Source organism: Melospiza georgiana, chromosome 3, assembly GCF_028018845.1.
Source record: "Melospiza georgiana isolate bMelGeo1 chromosome 3, bMelGeo1.pri, whole genome shotgun sequence".
Classification (NCBI taxonomy): Eukaryota; Metazoa; Chordata; class Aves; order Passeriformes; family Passerellidae; genus Melospiza; species Melospiza georgiana.
The window spans coordinates 106,966,571-106,992,339 of NC_080432.1; the positions used below are offsets into that span (position 1 = coordinate 106,966,571).

At 39.1% G+C, this 25,769-nt stretch overlaps 1 protein-coding gene across 2 annotated transcripts in view; it reads left to right on the forward strand.

The window, feature by feature from the left end:
* The first annotated feature begins 4,488 nt into the window (after window positions 1-4,488).
* FILIP1 (filamin A interacting protein 1) overlaps window positions 4,489-25,769 on the forward strand; it is a 101,755-nt gene continuing 80,474 nt past the window's right edge. For both annotated transcript variants that reach the window (XM_058021186.1, XM_058021185.1), the window contains exon 1: window positions 4,489-4,814. The gene's annotated coding sequence lies outside the window, so the exon portion shown is untranslated. The remainder of the gene's footprint in view (window positions 4,815-25,769) is intronic.

A 25,769-nucleotide genomic window follows, 5' to 3' on the forward strand; every position in this document is an offset into this window, starting at 1 on the left:
GAAACAGGAAGTGTGATTTACTCTTGGACTTATACATCACTGTGGCAAATTATCCATGTTTGATTTATGTAATCTTTCTCAAAGATGTGCTTTAATTTGCAGCAACTTGCTGTTTTGCGTGAACAAAATTCCAAATCTTTCCTGTGTAGGAGACTCTGTTAGCTTATGAAAATAGTTTTCTCTGGCCTTAAAAGCAAATAGTCCATTTTCAGCTCATTTTTATCATACTTTTTGGGCAAGTTGCATACCACTCCTGGGGTGTGGCAGTGAAGCTAATAAGATGATTTACTCCATTTCCAGAGGTCTGATTTGACACTTTCCTAGAGACTGATGCTTCCTACTGTCTCCATTTGGCCCAGCTCTAGTGAGAGCCGGGTTCTGGAGCTTTGGATTCAGAAGTGTTCAAACGTTTTCAAATTATTCTAAAGTTAGCACTATTTTTTCTGTCCTTTTTGGAGACAGGGTTGTGCCTAAGTCCAATGGGTCATCTGATGTTCTTGATGTGGCTGTATATCTAACTGCCCCCCATATTTGATCTGCACCTGTCTTCATTTGAAGACACCTTATGGGATGCCAATATTTTTCTTTGTACAATGGAAAAATAAATATAAAATAACTGAAATAGACACGTCTTTTAATGTGTTGCTTTTATTAAGGTTGTAACTTCTAAAAAAGAAAAAAATGCTTCTTGAAGAAAATATATAGATCAAGACAGCATATGAAGAATTCAAATGAAAGACACCCTGATTTTATTTCACTGATAAAGCATGCAAAACTATTACAGAAAATACTATAATATTCCAAGTGTTCCTGGAGGTTTGTGACTGTGGTGGGGATCTTGTTGGCAGAATCTATGAACAAAATGCAGAAATATGTTTCTTTCTTTGGTTATAAAAAAGCAGGGGCTGAGATGAAAATACCTAACAGCTAAAAGGCAGCATTGGCTTTTATAAGGTGACAATAATATCTGGAAAACTGAAAAATTCAATACCCATCTCTCCCAAAATACAGACTTGAGGGGGTATAGTCTTATTAATCAAAACATGATTCAACACCCTCCCTTCCAACAAACTGTAAAGAAGCACAATTTATACCATAAAGCCAAAACAAAGCTAAAAGCAGTAGCATAATGTAAAATAATAGAGATCTGTGTAAGTGAGCAATAAGTATGAAAACAGGTTATCACAAAACTGTGGTGCATTACCTTTCAAGCAAATGAAAAAATAATTTGCTAGAAACTAAAATATTGATTACTTCAATGCATTTTAAGGAGCAGCTTAATGAAGAACTCACAGTGGTTGCTCACACAGAATTATGCCAGGACATACAGTTAAGAAACTCTACGTCTATTCACATAGATTTTTTTTTCCCAGTATATTGGTGAAGTTAAGGCTGATGTAAAATATTTCAAAAGGACAAAGGTAGTAGGCTGTATCTCTGAATGCCTTTATGACTTTAAGAGAATGAGATATACTTGTACATCAAAGTGGTGAATGGCTGAGGTAAAAAGTACATAGTAATACTATTGTATGTGTTCCAGAAAAATCTTATTTACAGGCATACATTTTAAGGTCAAGAGAATCCAGTAAGGTCAGAAGAAGACATCTGTTTTGATCTTCTCAATAAAAACCATAGATTTTCTGCCAGTAATTTCTGCCTCAAGCCTGGAATTTCTCTAGAACAGTTCATATCATAAAAATTTTTCTTTCATTTTCTAGCAATGCAAGTACAAAAAAATATGATTGTATGAACAGTGACAGGCCCTCATCTGTCTTTGAGATTAACATTATCTTTGAAAATGGCAACAAGTCTTGCTGCTGCTCTTCTTCTCTCTCTAGTGCCACATTTTGTTCCCTTTTTTTGCATTGCTCTGGCCTTTGGTTGCTTGATTGAAATAATACTGAGATATTTGGCTTCCATTACAAATTTTCTTAGAATTATTTACTTTGGACTCCATTATCTTGGTTGCTTGACTAAGAGAGAACATAATTATCAGAAATTAAAAGAAAGTTTCTGTTTAGACTTAGTTGGAGAATGTCACTAAGACTTGGGATGATGGGCTTTATTGACATTAGGACCTAACATAGGATGCCAAACTAAAAAGTCTCTTTCATGGTTTTGTTTTTCCTTTTATTTCCCACCCTCCACAACCTATTTGTAATTATTTTTCCATCATTCAGTAGGGGAAACATTTAGATGAGAACCATTTTCATACTGCACAAAGTCAAAAACATTACCCTTCCAGTATTTCTGATTAATTACACCTTTTCCCATGCAATCTTTATATACTTTTTGACTCGTAAAACCTAATCTATTCTATTTTACCTATTTTTTTTTTCTGAAATTCCCCTGGTCTTAGAGGATTATATCCATGGTGCACAGCTGGGGAGTGAGTTTGCAAGTGTACACGAAAAAGCAGACTCGCACCAGCAGGTCGCTGTTGAAACTCACCCACAAGGGCTGGCAGCAGAGAATGCCTCCTAAGAAGTTGTATTGTTTTCCACTCAGTGAATGTGCCAGGAACTAATGGGAGAGAAATGTTGAGAATAGCTTGGGTTTTTTTGAGATCTATAAGCCAAGTTAATTGTTTTGTTTGCCTGATTTATTGTACTTGAATGAATAAAGTGCTGTTAGTACTGCACTTTGAGCAAGAATTTAAAGCCAGAATAGTCCAAAAGTTATACATCTGGTTGGAGCACCTCAATTTTAGGAGGGAACTAAGTTAGAGATTCATTTTAGAATGTGGATATCTGTATCTCACTTCAGTTCAAAGTGGAAGCATATACCAGCAAACTTTATGCCAATATATTATTTGTCGCTAAAATCATCTTCCAAATAACTGTTTTTGAAAACCAGTTGTTTTCCCATTTTTTATACCTTCTAACTATTCTGTCCAAGTCAAATATTGAAATGCAAATGGAAATTAGTGATTATTACTTGGTCTCCAAAACAAAATATATTTGACATGATGGTAGTGTTTGGGGCTTTCATAAATGTGTCATCAGTGTCTTAATATCAGTTACTTGACATAATACCTAATATTTACTTCATTTTCTCTTTATGAGCAGCTTGGGAATGAAAGTATTTTTTCATTGTTCCTTGCTTGTTTAGATAATGACACAGATCAAGCAGAAGTCATTCCAGAGACAGGGTTAGAGCACCAGGCTACAGCTCATCCCACAGCTGCTTCCTGTAAGGGCTTGTACTCACCCTCTGGTATCTCGTGTCCTTGTGGCCAGTTATGGTCCTGCATGCTGAAACTGCCACAGTGTGATCCCTTTTCACTCCCCATCCTACTCCTTGCACAGAGACCCAGCATCACTGCAGGCTACTGTTATGACCTGCTTGAATATTTTTTTGCTCTGCAAGCTTGGTGTGTCCTCATGTATAAATATCCACAAGCGAATTTTTTAGCATAATTTTGCTTTTTTTCCTCGTCTTCTTTCTTCCCTGCCTCTTCATCTAGCCCTAGATCAATACCTCAGACCATCACTAGGGAAAAGCCTTCCAAAGGAGGCTCTTTGTGCATTTAACTCTGAAGTACTGCTCAGATGAGAATGGAGTTGTTTGAATAGGGAATTTTCCTTGCCAGAGACATTTTCAGAGGCTGCTGTGCCATGAGCTGGTAGAACCTTGTTCTAGAATCTGAGATCTGCAGCATCTTTGAGTCTTGATATCATGACAGTTTGTGGGCTGAAAGCTGTCTGGTGTTACTGCTGGTCTGTTGATTAAGAGACTTGTGGCTTAGAATTAGGAATGGTAATTAGATCCAGAAGCAAGTGTGGATCATCAGAATGCACACAGCCCTGGAGTAATGTGTTCTGAATACTCCTGTCAAACCAACTGTGATTTGTGTGGCTTTCCTTTTCTTCAGTGAGAGACAGTATAGGAATAACTGCAGGAAGCTCTTGGTCTGGGAGAAGAAGGTTGTCTTTGGAATAAATATCACAGTGAAAACTTTCCACCCTAAGCCTTCATTAATTTCTCCATGTCATCTTAGTATATTTAAACTCTGTAAGAAATTATGCTGCAAAAAGTTCTTCCCACGTGTAATTTTTCCTCAAGTGAAGTGCATACCTTTCAAATTATAAACTTCCTACTTGTCCTAGGAAAATTCTCACTGTATAAATAATTGAACTCATCTGCAGAGAACACAAGTATTCTTTCTCTAAAAGTCTAAAATATATGCCTAAATACACATCTTGTACTTAGTGCTTTAAATAGTAATTACTCCTGTGAAGTCACTGGAAGCCCTTAAAAGGATTTGACAGTTTCCCCACAATCTTTCAGTGAATGTAGTAGCTGGGCTGCGCAGTGCAACATCCACTGATAATTCAGCAGCTGAGGAACTCAGCAAAGCCTGCTCCAAACTTCTCAGCTGTTGACAGGCTTGACTTGCTGAGAACACTGGTTAAATATAGCACAAGCGAGCTGAGCTCAACAAAGTCATTGCTGTAACACTGTGTGAAGAGACCAGAAGAGGGGAAATACAATCTGAGAACTAAACTGCCAAAGCCTAACACCACCTAGCAACAGTTGAAAAAACTTTTAAACAAAAGTCTGGGTGAGACACAGACAGAGTATACCTCCTGCTTCTCCTGCCTGGGATTTCTGCGAGAAGCAGCTCCGGTCTTCTGCTCTCTACCTTGTTTCCTTCGTTACTTCAACTGCTGGTAGACCCAGAAAAGTGGGAAAAGTTTCTGTCTTTGTGATCTCCTGAGCTGGATCATTCTACTCCTGTGGCAGTGCTGTGGGACAGGCTACTGTGATCTTGCAGTGTAAAGGATATATTCCCAGGTCCGTGTTGCTCACAGGTAAGACTGAGTTAACCACTCTGTCGTTTTTTTTTTTTTTTTGTTTACAATAACCTTTATTTTCTAGTGCCTTTTTTTACAAAAATTTTCTTTTCTAATGTCTATTGTCTCTTTCCTTCTTTGAACAATCTTCTGAATCATTTGGAAATGTTAATAGATGAAAGCTGGAATAAAAGTTTTAGAGATTTTTTTATGTTTTCATGATAGTAAAGCATTGCTTAAATAATTTTTGTAGTTCTGAGAACAAGCATAATGAACTAGCCAGTAGTAATAAGAAAAAATGTGCATAGATTTTGACGTGTATCTTGTTTATCTCTGCTTACATGCAGACAGAAGACAAATCAACATTTAATAATAGAATACATATCATCTCTGGCCAGTGATAGTCCAGCAGCTATTAAAAGCAGTGATAACCTGTGTGATAAATAAAAGGAAGCAGCCTTTCAGTAACAGAATTAACCAAATAGTTTGTGGCCCAGCGCATTTGTACTTTTTGTTTTCTTGCAAACTTTTAGGAAACACCTGGTGCCTTTCATACTGCCTTTGTGACAGCCACTCTTGGTTCTTGTGCTTATTTACATAGAATGAATATTAATTTCTGCTGCTTTGATTAGCAGCATAATACAACTGTCCTAAGGACTGACCTTATGTTCATTGTACCTAAGTGTGCTTGAGCTGGGTCACTGTTGGTAAAGTGAATGTTTCTATCAGCAAAATCATAAATGAGAAGCCAGTTCTCAGATGATTGTTTTACCCTGGCAGCAGGATGGAAGTCTTTTTGTTGTTGGAAATGCATATCCCATGGCCCCATAGTGGCCATGTAATTTAGGGGAAGGAATTGCTTAGTGTGATTTACTTTGTCTTAACTGACAAAAGCTGTTTGATCCATTGGAGAATGAATTCCACTCCTCCCTGCCACCTCTGTTAAAGCTGCTTTCTGCAAGCAAAAAAATCTAGTGCGCATGAATTGTTAAGAGACTGATTGTAAGTTCATATACAATATGAATTCAGTTATGAAGGCAGAGATTTAAAGAATGCACTTACCCTGTGCTAAAACCCTGTTCACAGATTTATGTAGAATTGTCTCAGATGAAAAATATTTGTCCTAAAGAAGGAATGAACTAACTTGAGTCTGTGCTGAGTGTCTGTGGTGTTTGACGCAGTCTGTGGATGCTGGGACTGCCTCAGGGAGATGAGAATGTCTTGCTTTGACTAAATATTCTAGTTGCATCCCTGCATACTACATAAATGACATCAATACCACATCTTAGCACTGGATGGATTGGATGGAATTAAAATACTCTGAAGCAACTTGTACTGGGTGACTGAGAATGTAACTGCTTGCGAAATGATAAAATAAGTTAAGTATTAGGATGGAAAAAAATTCTTAAAAGAAAAAATTAACAGAGTGTACATTTTTTTCATAGCAAGGGGCACACTAAAGCACTTTTTGGCAGCTATTATTTAATGTGATAATCATTATTGTGGAATTACTAAAGCACTATGGTATCCTAAATCTAAGTCTCAAAAGGAAACTTTGGAATTACTTTTTAATAAGAACATATCCTGAGAAAGTTATTTTTTTCATAAGAAGGCTACACAGTGAGAAATAAATCTGAGACAATATGATTTGTACAGTATTTGTCATCTTGACATTAGAATGAAAATGACTGCCTCTTCTCTTTAATGAAATATCTGGCAAATTAAACTGTGGAGAGATTACAAATTTGACCTTCTGAAAATGTAGGGATAGCAAAATCTGGGAAAATGCTATGGTAATATTGACTCTCTTTTTGGTTTAGTTGTTGCTCAGTGTAATGTGTGGTTATACAACTTCCCTTTTTTCGCACAATTTGCTTTTAGCCAAGTTTTTTAAATCAAAAGGCAAATTATTAGCTTGATAACTGTCAAATGAAGTGACATCTGAACAGTCTAGTAGCAACTTCAAACTGTAACACATGGAGTAGTGGTTCTACATACATCTGTCTTCCTTCCCACTTCAAAATGGAGGAGGAGGCTAAAATTACTCTTTTCAACAGGTGTCCACAAAGAGGCTCTGGGATTTCCCAATCAAATCTGTGGAATATGTAATGTGGCTATTCAACAGATGGCTTCATGTTTGAAAGATAGCCAATTCTTCTAATGACTACAGTGAAACCAAGGTCGATTTTATATCAAATCAAAAGTAATTTATATTTTGGTGGTACACATAGTGATTTTGGTGGAACACAAGTAGACATAGCATACCCATTTATTTTGTCCCTCATGCATAATTTTGATTTTGTTTATATTTACATAACTGTGGAATGGATGATGCCTTTCATGGTGCTAAAGGCTCCTTCCAATCTGAATTCACTTCCAGAATATGTTGGTGACTTTTTTGATTTTATGATGTTTTCATAGTTATGGTTATTAACTATTATTATTATTTATTTATTACATTAATTTTGTTATAATTTAGCTGTTCTAGTCACAACTAGAGTCACCATCTTGACTGAGTGCTTTCATCACCTGAGTCTTTTAGTCTCCCTATAGAGGATCTGATTATTTTTAACACCAAATTCAAAGACTTGAAATTCATCTCCAAATCTCAGCACTGTTCTGTCCCTTCTTACATATGCTTCGATTTTCCTGAGCTCCTCCTGCTCTTATGTGGTAGATGATTGACCTTTGGCTCTGGTATTTACTGGTACATCCTTCATGCTACTGGTTTTAGTGAGCTTGATGACACCTCAGGACATCTGAGTTTTCTGTAGTGCCCCTCACTGTCACACCTGACACAAATGGAAAGACCAAACATTCATATTAATAGAGTTGTGTCAGCCAAGGCAGGATTCCTGAAAAAATGGATGTGCTTCCTGGAAGCAGCCTGTGGACTAAGCATTAGAATATTAGGAAATCTCTGTTTTGCTGGTATGCCCTGTTTTGCTCCTCTGGGTTACAATTTCACCACTAAAGCCATTTCCATAATAAAAGCTTCCTATTGATGGAGGTGTATCAGTGAAACTCCTCCTGATACAGGATCTTTCTGCTGGCAGACATTCCACACATACTTAATTTAAGGCTTTTGGTAATCTTATCTAACTGAGTTCAGGTACCTCCAGGCAGAAATCAAGAATGTGCCTCAGAGCTGTCAAAGTCAAAGGTCAGGTTTATGCCACTTAATTCAGACTGAGATTTCCTTTGAATTGAATGAGATCAAGTTTTAGTATTCAGGAATTAGCAGATACATTTCCAGTTCCCTCAAGAGCATTTAACAAAAGAGATCATCTCTATTTCTGTCCAAATATTTTTTTTTCTAAGAGACATTTTACTTTTCTGTCAATTTCCTGTTTCTTCCTTTCTCAAGGTCTGTTGTTGCAGGTTATTCTGCTATTTAAATGTATAAATTGAATTTTGGTCAGGGGTTTTGTCCTTCTACATATCTAAAATGACAATTGGAAAAATAAAGTGAATATTTGTGAAGAAGGCAGATAAAACAACATTACAAATGAGAAGGAACTCCATCTATTCATAATTCCCATTTCACCAAAATATTTAGTGTATAAAACCTAGGATAAGAACTGAAAACTAGAAAGATAAAATAAGGATATCCTATTGTATAGAGATGTTTAAATACTTCTTTACAAGAAGCTCAAATGTCTAAACTTTTCAGCTTGTGACAGTTTTCATTTTTAGCCTTTTCTGCTCTCCTTTCTCTTGTTGTTTTCTACTGGAAGTTGTTTCCTAATTTTATACAGAATATTAGTAATTATTTAGGGACAACAGGCTTTTCTTCATTTTGGAGCATACTGGATAACAGAGAAGACAATCAATTCATAAAACATTACGAATTTTTTTTATCCTCTCCTTTTCCACTTAGTAGCCAGTGTTTGTACCGAGCTAGTGACACTAGAACTCGTAACAGGGTCCTGCACTTATGCTTTGAGGTGAAGGCAGAAACAATTGGGCCAGTGTTCTGTTCACAAGAGACAGTGGGAGTTTCTGATCGTGTTGAAAATGTGTGATGCCTCATGTATTTGTGAAAATCCTGCATTTCATGACACTTTATTAGATTTTCCCTTTTATTTTGGGTCTTTGCACCTACTCTTCCTCTTTCTGCAGATAATCTGTACTTTCTATATTACTTTTTATTCTCAGCATCATAATAAAATAAGTCCTAATATAAGTGCAAATAGAAAATCTTCCTAGGTTGGGATAGCTGTATTTTGTTGTTTGTTTGGTTTTTTGTTTTTGTTTTTTTTTTGTTGTTTTTGTTTTTTTTTTTTCATTCAAGATGGCTTGGCCCTGTGATTCTCATTCTGCTTTGTCTGGACTATATCTCTAAACCTTTTCTACAAGTAAAGCATGCAAATTGTAGCTGTAAAGGTGATCTGTAAGGTTACATAGATTGTGGCATCCTTCACAATATTTTACACGCACAGAAATACAGAGAAAATACAATTAAAAGATAAATTAAACCTTCATCAGAAATGGCAGTGTATGTGGTCATGTGTGCATGACTTTTGCAAGGAAGGAAGTGCTTTTTGGCACAACAGAAATCTTTGCTGAAGGAGTGGGACAAACACATCCAGAGCACAGGGAAATAGGCTGGAGCTTGTACTTTTTCCCTTAAATGGACAGCCCTGGTTGCTGTGTGCTGACAGAGGCAAAGGGGGGGTGTGAATCTGAAAGATTGCTACACTTTGTCCAAGTGAGTTTCATTTCAAAGCTGATAAAATGGCAATTAAAATCTTAATTATCTAAGATGTGGCCAAAGTCATTCAGGTATAAACTGGTGGGGTTTCAAAACGAGAGCAGAAACCTCGATGAATTTGCACTGAACTTGTTTGATTTACACACTTTTAGAGCTCTACAACACAGTAATGGTTGCTTTCTTCACTTTTCCTTTTTGGGGAAATGGTGACAAAGAGTGCAATGTTTTGTGATTTATGCTGGTCAAAAATCTGTTTGAGCGCGTATGTAAAAGTGGTATTTTGGAATCTAAATCCATTTTCTATCTGAAATCCTCTAAATCCAGTATTTAGAGGCTTGTGTGTTTGTGGGAGGGAGGTTTCTAACTGACTGGTGCGTTATGGTTGTCGACAGCAAGAGCTACAGCTTCGCTAACAAACTTTGAAAAAAGCCAACTGATAAAAAATTGATTTTATTGCAGTAACAGAATAGAGGTTTTTTTTAGAAACTGGGTTTAAGGCTGTTCCTATTATAAAAAAAAGTAATTGAAAATGAAAGCTCACGTGTCCTTGGTAGAAGAATTCTCACTGGAGTTTATCAGCCTGCTTGTGTTTTTCAGAAAATATAAAGGAAATGAATGCAACAGAAAGCAGAGACTGCTTGCATCAGTGTAATCGAATTGCTGCCAACTTGCCTTGTTTATCTAAGAGATCTCTGTGAAAATAAGGTCTTTCCCACACAGGCATGAGTCATAGGATGTAATGCAGCTAGGCAGACTTGCTTCAGCTTTCTAATGCACACAAATCTAAACTAACCTGTTTTAGTGCCTGCTCCTGCAACTAAATGAGATCTAACTTGACAACAGGAAGGGAGAAGTAATGGTGAGTTCATGGTGCTATTTCAGTGCAGTAACCTGAATGCTAAGGAAACGGTGCAATTTCCATTTATTGGGAAAACTACAGTTACTGTGACAACAAATATACACTGAAAAAAACATACACAATTTATCCTCAAGTTCAAAGTGGTGAACACAGTAGAAAGGATATTCATAAAATCTCATGCTATCTAGTTATGTGTCCCTAAGAACATTCTTACTTTTAAAATATATAATCCAGATTGTTCAAAAAATAACCCTTTAAAAGCCATAAGCAATGGCATAAACAAAAGGGTGGGAAAGATTATGTGATTAATGATGACTGGTTTAGTGGTGGCCTGGCTAAAAATTAATTAAGTATATATTTCTCATGCTGAAGTTACTCTGTTCCTGTGTCTGTCAATCATACTTATCCTGAAAATCTCACTTGTCTCACCATCTCTAATTGCAAAGCCTCTTGGATCTAACTTCTAAGGTAAAGGCTGCAGTAGTTCTTCTATAGTGTGTTATTTCTCCTTTTATTTTTCAGCAAGGACTTCTGTAATGAAAAGAAACATACATTTTATTCCAGTAGATAAGGATTTCAGTTCCTCAGACACATTCCAGCTCCTGACTCTGGGCAGGAGGAGGCAGGGAGGGAACGGTGCCATGCTGGCTGTCCTGAGGCATGTCAAACCCAGCATGGCACAAATGTCCCTGTGCCCAGAGGGACACTCGTGGCTCCTGAGTGCCAGGGGAGCCTCTGTCCTCAGGCAGCTGCCTCAGAGTGGAACCACTGCTGCTCCAGGGGCACAGACAGAGGCTGGAATGCCAGGCACAAAAGGCACCAGAGTGCAAAGAGCAAAAGGCAGGGTCACAGCAGCGTATCCTCTGCCACTTATTTACAGAGCCATAACTCGGGTGGGAGGAGTTGTAGAAATCATCCAGTCTCCCTCAAAGTGGAACCATCTGCAGACTCTGATCAGGTTGCTCAGGACTTTGATAATTTTCATGGACCTTGAGTATTTTTAATTTATAAATATTCTAAAATCTCTCATCTTTGTGATCTTTGGATCAAAAAGTTTTGGACATGGCTGGCTATGGAATATTTTGCAAGAAATGATAATCAGTATATCAAAATACAGAATACATTGAACAAAAGATGGCTTGATGGTAACAAATCACAGGTCTTTGACACTTTCAAAATTGCAAAAAGCCCACTTGTAGTGGGTTTTGTTTGTTTGTTTGTTTGTTTGTTTGTTTGGGTTTTTTTGTTTGATTTTGTTGTGTTTGATGTCTTATGTCCTAAAATAGGAATAATAAGGACAAAAAGTCTTGTATGTAATATTTTATCTTAGTTTACTCTAGCTTTCAGAGTGCACACCCTCTTCCTTCTGCCTGCTACATTCTGTTTGAAAGGCAAACATTTCAATTTAGACACAGCTGAGGTGCCATCTTTCTGCAAAAACAATTCTGAAAAATGTTAGGTATATTCTCCCAAGGTAGTCCAATAAGCTGCAAGGCTAGCATGGAAAATGTAAGTAATAAAAAAGCAAGTGTATAAGAAAGGATAACAGAGATGCTGCTTTTGAGGAAGGAAAGTCTGGAGACTATTTCCACTGCCGAGTTTCCTTTTCTCACTGAACATCTCTTTCCAATTGTATCCTAATCAGGAGCAGAGCATAATGCACATATGGCAAACAGGATTCCTAGATGGAGTTCTGGTTAGCCTGACTAGCTTAGGCTCATTTAAAAAAGCCCAACTTGTGGAAGCATCTAAATTTACCTGTTAGTGACGATTGTAGCATGAAACAAGGACAAAGCAGAGGGCTTGTGACACTCAAAGGGATGTAGCAGTAGGATGTAGGATGTCTTATACCTAACAAGAATAACCCCTGAAGACAGGTGGTCTTCTCTGTAGATAAATACTATTCCTAAAACTGAAACTTTAGCTAGAGTATTGTCATCATCTGTGCATATGGAGGGAAAAAGGAGAGGGAATTATTGTAGTTGGTGGCGTACAGAGGTCTCAGATCCCATTGTACTTGTCTGGAGCAAACTCAGCATTGGCTGCAGAGAGGAACTGGAGGAGCTGGTACACACACACTGGTCATATAAACCCTTGCAGCCTTTTTAGTAAAAAAATACCGGACATAAGCTTCAGTGGGGTTAATTTAGTGAGAAACGTAGTGAGGTTTAGGAAGAAGAGCTCATGCTCTGATAGACACCAGAACAGCCTAGGATAGACAAGAAATGCTTTAGCAGGAGGCCAGGAAGTTGAGTGTTTTAAAGCTAAACTCTAAACTTCTTAATCAAGAATTTCCTGGTAAACATCTTTAACTACCCTACCTTGAATCCATACAGGTAGAGGTTTCAAAAGTAGCTAGTGGGTTGGAAAGAAAAAAATACCTAAATTGATTTTCCTTTGCTTTCAGAGAACATATTCTAAAACCCGAAATTATTTTGGAACAGCTTTTTATTAGAACCATGGTGGGAGTGCCATGTAAGTATCTTTGGTGCAGAATTCCATCCGTTTGCAAATGAAAATTTACAGAACTTACTCAAGAGGATTGTACTGCTGTGGTGCTTGGGGGCCCAGGAGGAGCTGTTCAGAGCCCTCTCTGTGACAGGGGCACAGCTGCCTCATTCCAAGAAAACAACCACCCTGCAGTGATACAAGTTTCCAGCCCCTGTCCTGTTTCACTATCAGCCACACAACCTTTATCACTACAGGTCCATGAGAACTAATGGAGTGCTAGAGAAATATGTAGGGAGTTGTAGACAATGTTATGAGTTTCTCATCCTAGCACAAAAGAAGCCTAGGAAAATAAACAGAAATAAACTGAATAATCTGCAGAAGTGTTCAGTGAATGCACTCATAGTAACACAACAGTTTGTAACAGTTTGTTAAGGAGTTGGTAGAATGGCAACAATTCCACAATGGCTGTTGGTGTCAGCTCCAAAAATCCCTCCAGGACAGCAGTGAGTGTCTAGAAATAATGCAAGCATAATTGCACACAGGGAGGGTTAGTTTACTTACCACCAGCACTAGCTGTGTAAACAAAGTCTAAATAAGACTGCGAGAGTGTGATTGAACTGCAAGGCTGTAAGAGTGGCAGCACATCTCATAGAATCCTTATTCACCAGAAAATCTTTGCTAAATTCAGCTTCCCTCTCCAAAATATTCACGTCATATTTGAATTTTGTTGTTTAAAATAATGCTACCTTAAAATGTGAGGTGATAGTTGCCATACCAGGGAGGAGAAACGCTGCTTAAATTGCTGACTTTCACATCAGTGACTCCCTGCGTGACTCTCAGCAAGTTACTTCTCCACTTTTAATAACAACCTGGAATGTTACAAGAATAAACACAGTAGTGACTTTGACACTCTGAGATGTTGCAGTGTTGAACATCATGTCAACAGCTTTGAATAAGAAGACTTAAATAGCCCTCTTTAGAAGCCAGATTCTGCAGGGAGAAGTAGGAGTAGAAGTTGAATTAGTCTGCGTGACAAGAATATGTATTTTTAGAGGAGCTCTCCGGAGGGAAGCTTAGCTGTGCCCTTAGTTGTAGGTCACAATAAACCAGCCATACTGGTAAAGCACAGCAAAGAAAGGAAGGAGGAAGACCAGGGATGTGACCAGAACAGGAACAAAACCATGCCAGAATAGAAACCAAACTAATGTCAGTACTAAGATGTTTCAGGAAAATCAGAACCATTCCCTCAGGTTCAGTTGTACCAGATGTAATTCACAGAGCAAAGGGGATGCTGTCAGCTCGTGAGCTTGTTGTTATTTTGGGAGTGCTCAGGACAAGCTCTCTAGTACAAGGAGGAGACCACTGGGAAAAAAATAATCCTGAAGGAAAAAGAACCTTTGAGAGAAGGGGTGAGCTGAATGTGACTGCCCAAATTAGATGGTGTTTGGAAGCTCTGGAGCCACTATGGGGCTGTGGGGAGGGAGGAAGAGGGAGCACCTGGAAAACAGAAATGTCCTGTGGTGCTGCCTGTCTCCTGCAAGCTCCTGCAGTGTCTCCAGTTGTGCCTGCTTTGTTAAAGCAATGGTGGCAGCTCAAGGGACTCTTGCCAACTGGGATTTTTGATGAGGGCTTACCAAGGAATTCAGCTGCCATAACATGGCACTCAGCTTTAATTAAAACCAGAGAAAATTGGAAGAAAATGGAGTTCTGATGTCTTAAAGAAAGTTGAAGTCTCTGATCTCTAGATGACCTGGTGCCATGATGCTTTAAAATGTCCTGAAAAACAACTATGGAAGATTTTCTCGAGATTTTGACTCTGTGTGTTTGGTGATGCCAGTGGACAGAGGGGACAGTGAGTTTGGGAGCAGGGCAGAGTCCCACCCTTACAGATGTGCCACTGCTCAGGAGAGGCCATGGCTGCTGGGACACAGCTGAGGGCAGCGTGGGCCTGTCACACTGTGCCCTGCCATGGTGACAGCAGTGACAACTGCACAGCTGGCCTCAAAACTAGCCCAGACCGAAGCAGGAGGTCTGGAAATAATTCCTTAGTTCAGTTGTGAGCCTCTCAGATTGAGGAGAGAATGGGGTAATAAATGACCCTTCCTTGGATTTCATGAAAGGGAGCTCAGGTCTTTCTTGTGAGGGCTCCCCTGAAAAAAAGGTGTGAAATGTGCAAGTCCAAGCAGCCACCCACATCCTGGTTTAACCAGCACAGAAAAAGGGTCTGCATGTCCTGCTCTGCTGGGAGGGGAGTGAAAGCTGTAGTCCCCTTTTGGGGAATGACACAGGGAGGGGTTGCAGGAAGATAAGGAAAAGTCACCTACCAAAAGAGTGAAAAAAATCAGTCTTCTGGGGCAGTTATATTCAGATGCAAGAAAGAGGTGTGGAAAGGAAAAGAAATCAGTAGTTTCTTTCAAATGATCCTAATTAATTTCACTTAAAAAATAGTGACCCACAGTGATGACGTTTAGAATGCTCAGAAGAGGGAAAGAGTTGCATATGTACCATGTACTGAAATGTAGCAGCATTTCTGCAAATGCTTTGTCATTGTGGAGAGTGGAGCTTGTCCCCATGTGCACAGTGGTAACACCCATTCTCTTACAAAAAGCTCATACCATACTATAGCAGAATATGAGTTCAAAAGGTTTGTTTAAAGTCTCACAGCAAATTGTAGCACATCAGGGGGCATTTTTGGTTAGTTGGTTGGTGTTTTCTTGCTGTTGCTGTTGTTGGGTTGTTTGGTTTTTTTTATTATTTAGGGTTGTGGGATTGGTGGGGGTTTTTGTGGAATTGTTTTTTCTTCTTTTCATAGTGAAAGAACAAAGTTAAGCCCTCGGGATTTTGAGCCTACTGACTCATGGCTGAACCTAATATCTGATCTCTAAGCTCCCCTGGACAGCCTACTTCAATGTTGTTTTCCTGATATAAAAACAAGGCACCCTGAGTAAGGGAGAGGTAATTACCTCCTTTCTGGGTGGCCATTTGGGTGCTTCTTGGATCAGGCAGCTTGAGATGCTTCAAAACAATGCAGTGTATTTCCTCCAAAGGATGCATACACATCTCATCCCTGTGTGTCTAAGCCCCCCTGGCCTCTGTCCAGGAGCATCCACATTTCCTGACTCATAACAACTGTGCCCTGTCTGGTTGTACTTCATTAGCAGCAGCTCAAAAATCAGAGCAATATTCTGCTGTTGCCTAAGTTCTTCCAAGCAGTAAACAATAACACAAACTTCATTACATTTATCTTGGAATTCAAGATCCTGAAGAGACCACTGCTTATTATTATTTTATTTAATGACTATCCAAAAAGATTGTAAGATGCTATTCTTTAATAAATACCTTCAGGATAACTTAGTATCTTATTCATTAAATTACCTGAAAAGGAAGAATAAATGCTACAGAAGCTATATTAAGTCAATAATTTTTCTTCCAGCTGAGAAACATAGTTATGATTTTTTATTGTCATATCAGGTTTATTGCTGTATTACAGAATAAAATGGTGAGGGCAAATTTAAAGCTATAGAAGCAGAAAGCAATTAGTAGGAAAAATTACAAATTAAAGGTTTAGTAACATAACTTTCAGTACATCCTATTCTAAATAGCGCTTCTTTACTTGCATCTCAAACATTTAAAACATTTTAAAAGCAGTAGCACTATCAACTGGCTCAAAGCAGCTTAGAAAATAAATGGTCCTTGACTATTACTGGAGTTCATGAAAAGAAAACTCTTGTCTGACTCTAAAATCTATTTTGGAGCTACGGCTGCTCCACTACCCTGCTCGTGGCATGATGCAGCTGCTATTCCTTTAATATTTTTGCTGACAGCTACAGCTGACAGATAACATTTCAGTTCACCCCAACATCAACTGTGTCTCAAGGCTCTCTGAGGCTGAAAATGCTACTTCCTTGTGCCTTTACCTGCATCACAGTGCAGCTCTGCAAGTGTGCAATATTCACTGGTGCTTGTAATGGAGCAGCAGCCTCAGAGCTGCAGGCAGGCTGTGTGCTGGGGGAGAACATCACCCATCTCTCATCTGGGAATGGTGCAGCAACAGCTCCTCTTCTTCCCCTTCATTCCTTCTCCCACGTCCTAAGAAAATAGGCACCTGAGCCTGGGAATAAAAATAATTTTGCACATATACCTCTGTATTATATCAACTGATATTTTATGTTTTACATTAGTTGTTACCTTATACTTTTGTTTTAATTATATTTGTTCCTATAGCCAACATAAAAGTTATTTAATCCATCTTAATGTATATTTCCCTAGCAAACAGGCTTTGATTTCTTGGTCCATAGGAGTTTTCATATCATAATCAAAGACTCAGTAATACCACCCACAAATGGAGCTATTCACAAATACAGGACTGTTTTCCTCCCTGAGAGAAAGAAAGAACATTTGCAGTGCTCCCAGTTCTGTCCTTGAACATCCATATCTGTTAGAAAGAGAAGCTGGAGGACAGGTAAGCAGTCAACATGTAAGAGAAAGAGACAAAGAAAAGTGAGAAGGAGGCATTGCTCACTTAGTCCTCCAGAGAAATTCTCAGGAAAATTATTTATGGTATAACTGTACTTTTTTGATTGATTACAGAGTTAAAAAAAAGAAAAATTATTGTTTTGCTATGTTTTCTGGTTGTTTTGGGGTTTTTTTTTAGGATTTGCAGTGAGATTCATTAGCTTTTGTTTGCATTTAATATTTTACTAGACTTCAAAATACTGCTTTTATTATGGGGCTCATCTATCAAAATTTAAAGGACAGGATGACAAGGGGCAGTTTGGAATCATGAAAAACACCCATCAAAACAACCCAGAAAGGAAAAGGTTACAATACCTTTTCACTACAGTATAGACATTAAAACATCTCCCAGGAAAATACTTTGACTGTTTCACTTCGTGGAAGAAAAGTCAACTTTGTGTGAAATCTTTAAATATTCATGGAGCAAGAGCTAGCACTCGGGAAGACCCAAAGCTACATGCAAGGTGATAGAGTTGGTTGGCTCCCTGTGACCCAAAATACACACATTTTTGTTCAAATGCCCATTTTTGAATCCTACAGACAATTTGAAAAACAGTTTCTGTACTGTAAGAATTTAAGACACTACTGGGCTTGGACAGAAAATTGGGACTTTTGGTAAAAGAAGGCAGAGAAATAAGTTTCTTTAAATTGTTCTTCTTCCCCTCCTATAGTATCTTTGACTTCTTGTGATCTTAGTGTGGGGGAAAAATATCAGAAATAGGAAAAGGAACTGTTTCTGCTGTTCATCTATTCAATTTTAATTTCTAGTTTCTTTTCAACTTTATGCTGAATCTGACCCAAATCTGCATCACAGTACTCAAACCCATTCTTTTAGGCAGAATGAATTGTTTACTAGAAGAAATTGCCCAGCATAATTTCAGCTGCAGGCTCTATTCAGATTGCTGTGCCTCCAGTTCCCCTGTGGTGGGAATCCACACGAGGCAAGCTGCAGGGTGGTTGCACAGCTGTAACACCAGGGGCTGAGGAAAGCACATCCTTGAGCCTTGACAGGGAGTGTCAAGGTGTCCTAGCCCTTCTCTAGGGCCCATAGGATCCAATTTATGGCTGGAGAATATTGGTATTAACCTCATATTTCCATTTCTCTGCAGAGAGAGAACCTAAGCAAGCACAAAACACCACTGAAAACCATACCTGCCAGTACAAATAAATAATACAGTGTCACTATACAGTGAAGAAGGTAGTGAGGCTCAGTTTTCTGTGTCAGGTGATTGGATTGTGTAGTATTTGACAGTTCAAGGAATACTTAATATAGGCACTGTTGTGCTATACAGGATCCATTTTCTCTTTGGTGCAACTCCCTTTCCACAGGTTTCCCAAGGAAGGCAAAACTTCTCAATTCTGTCCTGCAGTCCAGTGCAATCATCTGGTTTCTAACTCTGACAAGTGGCATTTCATCTGAGTGACCCCTCAAATCCAAACACTTTCTTCATGGAAACAAGCCTGCCTGAAACAGCTTGCATTAAAATCTGCTGTAGTTAATAGGTCAAAATTCCCAAGGACATTGCACAAAAGCCTGGCAGTGTCAGACTGGTTCATCTTAAAAATGCTGTCATAGAGCACTGCAGGCAGGAAAACACAAACTGCAGACATTATATTATTTTTGCATAATTTTTGAGTGCTGCCAAAATAGGCATCATTTACAGGTCAAATACAGAAAAAAAAACTTGGCAAGTTTGGCTGAAATAATAATAAGGAATATTTAGAATTTTCTTAGAGCATGTCTGAGAATGTACTGTTTATGTCAGCTCACAGATTGTGATCATGTCCTTTTTTATGTATTCTCTAAGAAACCACAAAATCAACCAAGAATAAGATAGTGAAAGTCAGAACAGACATCCCTTCTGATGTTTTGACTACAAACAAAAATATATTAATTTTTTTAATAAAACATCTGGTTTTATTTTTAGCATCTTTAAAAATACATCTCTTAGAACACAGAGGGAAGGGAATGGATTTGTTGATAAACAGTCTTATCAACATTAGTTTGTACATTTTGATGGTACATTTTCAGTGGATTTCTCTTAAATTTTCTTTGCAAGCCTTTCCTTAAAGTCAAAAAAAAAACTGGTAAAAATCAAGGTGTTCCATGAGATACTTTTATACATCTGACAGATTTCTCTTATCTGGACAATAAGCTGAAACTCTGTTAATGGTGGCACTTGATGGATTTCTCTTAGTTTGAAGGTTTGCTTTATTATTGGTAAAATATATATAATCAACTGGTAATTCACAATATATGAAAATTTGAAGTATAAATGTGAGCAGATATGAAATGCTATATCAAAACACTATAATAAACAGTCATGACAATTGATTTACAAATGAAATGTTAGGCTGGGATATAAGAAGAGAGCACATACTGCAGAGCAAGCTGATAACAAAGCCCTATCTGAGTTTGCCTGACACTTTTCATTAAAAATCTAGTCTTACATGAAGCCCAGTTGTTTACAGCTTTGCCAAACTTCAGTTGTTCAGGCTGGATGTCTGGCTGAGTCTGAATTGTTTTTGGAAGTTTCAGCTAGAATGCTTTGAGCATTTCCAAGAATTAGTTGAGAGAAAATTCTTGTTTGCCCATGTGAAAACAATCCCACAACCATTTGCTGAAGAGCTTTAATGTCTCTGTGTTTCAGAATGATCTACTGAAATTCAGCCAGAAAACTGCTCTGTGGCAGAAAATTGACTTTTGCCATTCCTGTGAAAATTATGCCGGGCTAAGAGCCACTGAGCAAAGCATTCACCAAGGACATCTTGTGAAAAGACACCTGGTAGAGATTGGTAACTGGCTTCTCAGAACAGCCCACACATGCTGAAAGCTGCCCCAGCTCCTGCCATCTCACCTATTGCAGGTGACTTGGGCACATGCCATTTACAGAGAGCACCTCTGTGCACCACTGGGTTAAGAAACACTCTTCCCACACTGGGTTAGGAACACTCTTCCTTCCCTTGGTGCTTCAGCTTACAGCTCTAAACAAAATGACATGAAAGTCCTCGCTTTTTCTGTTTCAATAATGCTTCCTCAGCAGAGCCTATGCCATGGTGGCAAAAGATGTGTGGATAGCATGCTTGCTCCAGCTCCTAGGGAGGGTCACTGGTGAGGAACAGCACAGTGATAAATCCTTTAGTGATGCTGTTGTACCTTGTCTGTCTGGATTTCTTTGCCAGCAATAAATAATGGTCATCACCTTTGCTGTGGGATGGATTTATTGCCTTTGGGATGGCAGAGAATAATCAACAATCACACTGACACTTTGCCAGTGTAAATATGCTTTTATTAGGAATTTATCTCAATCTTCAGCTGATTCACATTTGTAATCGGAATTATCTCAGTTTGTGTCTTTCTGTGGTGTGAGATTTGTGCCATTGCACTGTCTGGCATTCACCCTTGCCTGACAACAAGTTGGACTTCTCTCTGGGTCCCAGCATCCACCTCAGCTCATCTTCCAGCTGTGAGCTTTGGAGCTTTCCCCAGTCCCCCTCTAATAGCTGCAACTCTCCAACTTCACTCATCTGCAAGGTACCACACTTCCCTGCAAAGCTGTCTTCTTAGCTCTTCCCTTTGGATTTGGGCACAGGGCAGGCTCCTAAGGCAATTTGCTCAACCTGCTTTGCTCTTGTAGAAACTGCTATGGCAGCTGCTGTTCCCATATTTTTACCATGCTCACTGTTCCTCCTCTCCCTGCTGCAGTGCCCCCAAGGAATTCCTTCCATCTGACTGTGCCATCTGTCTCAGTGTTCCTCACTTGCTTGCCCTCCTCCCCAGAGCCAGGGCTTTGCAGTTCTGCTGCAGTTCTGTAAAGCATTTGTGTTTCCATTTCTCACAGTTTGAAAGCCTCACAGAAACAGTTATAAATATGTGGGTGACACAAAACAATGCCAGTGCTGGTTCTCTGACCCTCAGCCATACCCACATTATTAAACGTGGACTTCAGAACAGGTTCACTATGTTCGGGCTGCCAATCTCTGGCTAGGCTAATCCCCAGGCAGGGCTAACTCCTGAACCATTCTAGGAGGACCCCTGGTTAGTCCATGCCAAAATTTTGACCAAGCCTTGGCACTGCTTAATCTCCTTGTTTAGATGTAATCCTCATGTCACGCTCACCTGAGCACACCAAGTGCCTGGGATCATCTGAACAATCACATAAAACATTTCTGCATTATAAAGCTATACTTATTATTATTGAATCAGACTTCTCTAAGATTACAGCTAGAGAGACTGTTTTCCAAGCATATTTTGAACTTCTGACATTGAAAAATTCTAGCATTGGAAAAAATATTGTGACACATGTTTAAAGTGATTTTTTGAGTTAGTTCCTTAGGCGTTATTTTAGAATATATCCTCTGTATGCATCTTGTTTTACTATCTACTTTCCTTTTTCTCTTTTCATTAGATGAGTAAAAACAACAGAGACAATTCTAATAAAGCTCAGGGATCAGTGTTTCCACCTGAACTACCTTCATTAATGAGCACAGCAGATGATGCTTCAGTCAGATGAGTCGAAGCTAATAACACCTCATTGGGTCTTCTTGGTTCCTAATGGACAAACAGTGCTTAGAGCTAAAAGCACAATTGGGTGCATGATTTCACAGGACTATCTCCTTTTCAAAAGGCAACATGTAAGCAAGAAAAAAAAAAGCCAATATAAAAAGTTAATTTTAACCATATGTGCTTTTGGAGGACTGTTTTTTATTGAACAGCAATTCAATGAGTAACACAAAAAACTCATACAGGCAATTCTAAGCTCCATCAGAAAAAAAACTCCCAAAACTTCTTGATACATCAACAACTAAACTGTAAACAGCCAACAAACCAACCAGAAACTCAAAGAACCACTTTGAGCCCTTGTCTTCAGCAGAATAGAGCACACAACTCTTATGTTTGTGGGGATATCAGGCCTTGCAGGGCCTTCTACACTGTTCCATGCAAAAGTGGAGCATTGGAACTTGCAGCTCATGAGGACTGACCAGATGAATTCCTTGGCCTCCCTCTCCTGTGAAAGGACTGTGGTGGTGCCTTAGAGCCCCAGGAGTTGCTCACTCCTGTAAGTGAAGCAGAACCTCAGAGGCAGCTCCATCCTGAAATGATAGCATGAAGCAAAAATGACCACCCATTTTCTTCCACAAATTTTCAATGCCCTGTGTTCAGTGCATGTTTTGTTAAAGTTTGAAAATCACAGTTTTAGAGCAAACCAAGAGACTTTCATCTGCCAACATGCCTTTCAAATCCTTCTCCAAGAGCTGATGAAATGACCTGACATAAAGCAGAGCAGAGGCTGCATTCTTTACAGAGCTTTGAGTGATGCATATTTTACCAACCCACCCATGAGAAAGAGATTCTTGAACAAAATGGCTAAGTGAAAGAAGAGATAATTTTAAAAATATGCTTAAATGGAATTTTAGTTGTGACATGCACCATGAACATTGCTAATAATTTCAGATATAAGATTTTTCTTCTTGCAATTAAGAAGCAACTCAATACACTTTTAAATTGTAGCTCTGAAAACATAATTTATGTTTCTGTTACTTTTATCTCAAATAGTCTTTTTGGCTTTACAAAAATTTAGATACAGATTGTTTAAAAACTTGCAGCTCCAGCACTAATTCAACAGAACAGTTTCTGAGAAACAACTGTTACATCAATAAATATAAATATCTAAATACACGTAAGATTAAGATCCTTCTTATCCAACATATTTCACCTTTAATTTTAGGTGCTTGAGGCATTAGCAAAAGCTTAAAAGTGTTATTGAAAAAGTGCTGTGACATCTGAGCTATGGTATGCAATTTGTTCACATGCTCAGCAACAAGCAACGTGCTCTGCCCTTCTTTTCTGTCCATGGGAAGAGTTGCTTTTGGATTTAATTTGAGGGTGAGGCAAGTACTTTTGAGATAACGTTTTGCAATTCCCTGCTGCTCTGTTCTTATTTGCAGGCTCATTAGTGACTGTTTTGCAAGAATAGCTTTCACATTTGAACTGCTTAGTAATGGCAATAAATTTTTGTGGTTTAAGACTAACAAAAGTCAGCTCCAGATACCTGCCGGGAGGTATTATAATTTTTTGTGTACCTCAGCTCAGGATGTAGTTGGCTTTTGTTGTTGTAGGGTATAAATTACAGTTTTGGTTCTAAAAATAGGAGTCCTTTGTATCTGAACAAAACAGTTCAATAAACCATCCTTGCTGAGATAACAGTATGCTTTTCATGTCAGAACTACAGTGGGACAAAGAAGCCTGCTTTCAAGGGTACCAGCCAAGCCACAGTAATTTAAAATAGCTGAGCATCAAGTCCTTCAGTTTTACTTCCATATCTTGTCATAAGCAATCAGATGAGGAGAGGGAAGTCTACTGAATTAGTAGCAAGCCACCACTGGTTTCCCAAAGTGAGGTTCAAGGCTTCTCTGTGTGGGCCCCTGAAATTCAATCAGCTGCAAGGAACTCTGCAGCATAATTAGTGGCAGCTGGGGATTGCATTTGTGCTCCACTCTGGGCAAGCAAACAAACCAACCAACACACAAACCAGCAGCTGAAAACTGCCAGCAGGGGAAAGCAAGTGCATGGCAAGGATTTGAAAATTCCCCAAAGCACTTTTTCTTCTCCAGCTATTTTCAGTTCAAGAGATTGCCCTAACCTGATGTGGTTTATCTGGGTAGCAACCATAAGTGAGTATTTGTGCCAAGAATGTCTCCTCCCAGTCATGTTTAACTTCTGCATTCGTGGAGAAGGCATTCTGTAGTTCTGCTCTTCAGTGTGTGAAGAACCATCCTGTTCTTCATCCTGTTGGTGGAGACTGCTTCAAAGCCCATGTAAAGCAACAATAATCAAAAGCAAAAGAGAGCAGGTGTCAAATGTGATAGGAGCATAGATTAGTTTTCTACTAGAACTCTATGGGTTTGAAAGGTGTCAGCATCACTCACCTTTCTGGCCCTCTTCCCAGACACAGCCAGGATGGAAGGCAGTCAGTGCCAGAGCCCTGCAGAGCTCAGATCCCTGCTCAGATCCCTGCTCAGATCCCTGCTGTGGATCACCAAGGAAAGCCAAAGCTAATGCTCTCTGGCTGCCATGATGCACAGAAATAATCTGATAACTGAGAGATCCTTGAGAACAGATTTGTCTTCCACAGGCAATGAAAACAAACAAACAAAAAGGGAAGCACATAAGCACATGAAATTGTTGTCCAGGGTTCTAAACCTAGAGTTAGTATCGTACACTTTCTGACCATCCTTACACTGTTTCTGACTAATATTTCAGAGGAGCGCAGAAACTAGCAGTTTGACCAGTCACAATAGGGACTTAAAACCTACAGTGCTGGAGATTCCTTTGTGAAGCTATGTCTTGTTTCTGACGTACAAACATGAACAAAATAATGTGGCCCATGAGGATTGTATCAGAATTTCCCAGAATAATGTGTAAATCCAGAATCTAGTGTCAGATAGTATATAACTTTTTCTTTTCAATATGGACCAAGTTTTTTTCTAAAAATTAGCACAGACATTTTTCTCCTGTAAGAGAAAATATTTCATAATATCTGTCTTCTGAAAATTGATCAGTCTTCATTTACTCATGACCAATTTGCTTGTGAAAGAGTTCAAAGCATGTGGACGGTTTCTGTTCAAATCAAGAACTAATTTTTCTTGATACAAAAGTAGCAGTTTAAGGAGGAAAATTTAAAAGTAGCAGTTTAAGGAGGAAACATGGCTGTTTTGATGTATATGTGTCATGTGGACTGCTGAGGCAAATCAGGAACTTGAGAAATGCCTATCTCTTCTGATAGAATACTTAATCATACATAACGGTGTCATGGTTTCATCCCAACTGGCAGCTCAGCCCCACACAGCCACTCAGCTGCTCCCCACAGTGGGATGGGGAGAGAATTAGAAGAGTAAAAGTGAGGAAATTTGTGGGTTGAAGTAGAGACAGTTTAACAGGTCAAGTGAGAGCCGCACATGCAAGCAAAGCAAATGCAGGAATTCATCCACCACTTCCCATGGGCAGGCAGGTGTTCAGCCATCCTCAGGAAAGCAGAGCCCCATCATGGGTGTCAGTCACATGAGAAGATGAATGCCACCACCCCAAATGTCCCCCTTTCCCCTCTTCCTCCCCCAGCTTTGAAAGCTGAAGGTGACACCATATGGTATGGGACTCCCCTTTAGTCAGTCGGGGTCACCTGTCCTGGCTGTGTCCCTTCCCAAGTCCTTGCACACCCCCAGGCTCCTCACTGGTGAGGTGGGGTGAGGAGCAGAAAAGGCCTTGACTCTGTGCAAGTTCTGCTCAGCAGTAAGGAGAACCTCCATGAGTTATCAGCCCTGTTTCCAGCAAAAATCCAAAATACAGCCCCATACCAGCTACTGTGCTTACCTCTATCCCAGCCAAAACCCGCACAAATGGGAGCAGGAACAGAGGCTATGTCAGAGTCAAAAG